The following is a 2,228-nucleotide window of genomic DNA, read 5'->3' as shown; positions in this document are numbered from 1 at the left end:
TGCAGCAGGTTTCCTACCGGCGTCCGTCTCCTCCCAGCACCCCGGATGTGCAGCGCCGAATCGCGGCGCCTCACACAGATGCCCTCATGTGAGCGCAGGGAAGAGGGACTTCTTTGATCCACTCGCTGCCATCGGCAGCGGGGAAAGGTCGGCTCGGCCGCCGCTGCTTCCCACTCCCACAAATCCACACGGAACACAAGTTTTACACAGGTGCCAAATGCAAAATATTGGTGGCGTTATTAATTATTACTAATAACCGCTGGCTTTTTTACAGGTGTAATAGCACGGCTAGTGTTTGCCCTTTGCTTTGGATTGCGTGGCAGAGCCGCCGGGCTCCGCAAGGCCCTTGGAGAGGAGGCGTGAAAGGGGTCGGTGCTGCTCGGCCCCGCGGAGCTTCCACCCGCGCCGCTCGGGGCCGGCGCTCGCCGAGTCACCGCACACGGCGGCATCAGAGCCAGGCCRGCACGTGGGCAGCAGCGTTTATGTCTGGAAAGCTGCTCCCCAGAGTATTTCCTGCTCTGGTTTTTGACTGTGTTGGGTGCAGGAGGAGCCTCCTCGGCGTGGCCGGCGCTGGCCGTGTCCTGCACCAGCGAACACGAGGCCCTCGGGTGCAAGGCCCCATAGCCCCCAGACCCCTTGTCCTGCACCGGCCGTGGGACCCACGGGAAACGTCCTTCCCATCCCACAGAACCCCCACCCCGTATGGAAATGTCCCTTTGCCTGCATGGGGACGAGCTGCTGTCCCTGGGGACCCCCGTGCGCAGCTGAGGCCCCCGCGGCCACACCAGCCCCCAGCCCCGGTCCCCACCGCCCAGAGGGGCCCGTCCCCTGCGGCCCCTCGGGGACCGGTCCCCTGGGGAGGCCGGACCCCTGGGGAGGCCGCAGCGGGGCCGGGCGACAAGAGCAGACGCTTCACGCTCCTCCGGTGTCATCCCTCTCTTTATTCCCTTCCCTCCAGGTTGCCCAAGGACTCCGGGTGTCCTGGGGGCYGCGCCTGGGGCTGCTCGGCCCGGGTCCCCCTCTTCTCCGTGCCGGTGGCTCCGAAGGGTTAATGCTTTTCCAGAAGGATCCAAGAGAGACGGCTCAGGCGGCGGCTGCGGGAGAGAAAGGAGACACTGGGGTGACCAGGGCCTGCCTGGGGGCAGCGCAGCGGGACCCCCTTGGCCTCCTACCCAGCGATGCCTCCCGCATCCCGGGTTCTCCCCTTCCTCGCTCTCTCCCTGCGGGAACGGGAGGGCCGGGGGAGGCAGAGCGGGAAGGGGCTCACGCCGCCCCCAGGCAGCAGGTGCCGGGTCCGGGGCCCTGATCCGCGCACCCCCCCGGGCACCCTGCCCGCCGCGGAGCACCCACCCCGCGGGGCTCCCCCGCCTGCCCCGGCACGCGGCCGTCCCGAAGCGGAGCGGAGCTCACCCGGCGCGGCGCCGCGCGGCCGCCGGCATCGCGCTACAGCATGTAGATGATGTAGGAGAGAACGACGAGGCCGATGATGGCGAAGAACATGAGGATGAAAATATCCAGCATGGTGCGCGGGGAGGCGCCGGCCCCGGCGCGGAGCCCAGAGCCGCCGGGCGCAGGGGATGCTCCGCGAGGGCCGCCCTCCTCCTCCTCTTCCTCCTCTTCCTCCTCCTCCTGCCCTCCCACGGAGCCGGCTCAGGGTGGAGAGATGATGCCCGAGCTCACGGAGCCGCCTTCCCGTTCCTGTTCGTTCCCGCTCCCGGCAGGAGGGGAGCCCGAGGCTCCCGGCGGGATGGGGCCCAGGACGGCCCCAATTCCCTCCCTTCGGCCGCTGCTGCCCCGGGGCAGGCGGGAGGCTGCGCCCCGAAAGAGCCGCTCCCGCGCGCTGCGGACCGGAGCCAGCGCCACGGGAGCGGCGGCAGGGAGGCGGCTGCTTGCTTTTTGGCCGATGCCAACAACCCCCTTCCCCGTGGATTTTCAACCCATTGCTCCTTCCGCTGCCCAACGCCGCAATGCCCCCGTGCTCCCCGCTCCGTCCCCCGGGACCGGCCGCCCTCAGCTCCCGCTCCGGCCCTTCCCAGCACAGGGAACACAAACAAACCCAGCACAAGCAGCAGGTAAAAACCATCCTTTTATTTTTCATTTGAGTAAACCAGGCAGAGAAGCGGTTGGCTTGGCTTAGTTTTCTTTTTTCCCCATTCGAGGGTTTGGTTAAAAGGGCCAAATCACCCGTTTTCCAGGGGCGCTCGGCCCCGTGGCAAGCAAGAGATGAG

The 2,228-nt window shown here is 67.5% G+C and overlaps 1 long non-coding RNA gene across 1 annotated transcript; it reads right to left on the bottom strand.

The window, feature by feature from the left end:
* Positions 1 to 937: 937 nt before the first annotated feature.
* Positions 938 to 1,577, bottom strand: LOC112960292. Its single transcript, XR_003251733.1, has 2 exons — positions 1,411 to 1,577; positions 938 to 1,094 (listed from the first exon to the last, which is right to left on the bottom strand). It is a non-coding gene; the product is annotated as an uncharacterized LOC112960292 (long non-coding RNA).
* Between the last annotated feature and the right edge of the window lie 651 nt (positions 1,578 to 2,228).

The sequence above is a fragment of the Nothoprocta perdicaria genome, unplaced genomic scaffold, assembly GCF_003342845.1.
Source record: "Nothoprocta perdicaria isolate Ctin4 unplaced genomic scaffold, notPer1 scaffold_121, whole genome shotgun sequence".
Taxonomy (NCBI): domain Eukaryota; kingdom Metazoa; phylum Chordata; class Aves; order Tinamiformes; family Tinamidae; genus Nothoprocta; species Nothoprocta perdicaria.
This window is presented reverse-complemented; position numbering and strand designations above follow the sequence as displayed.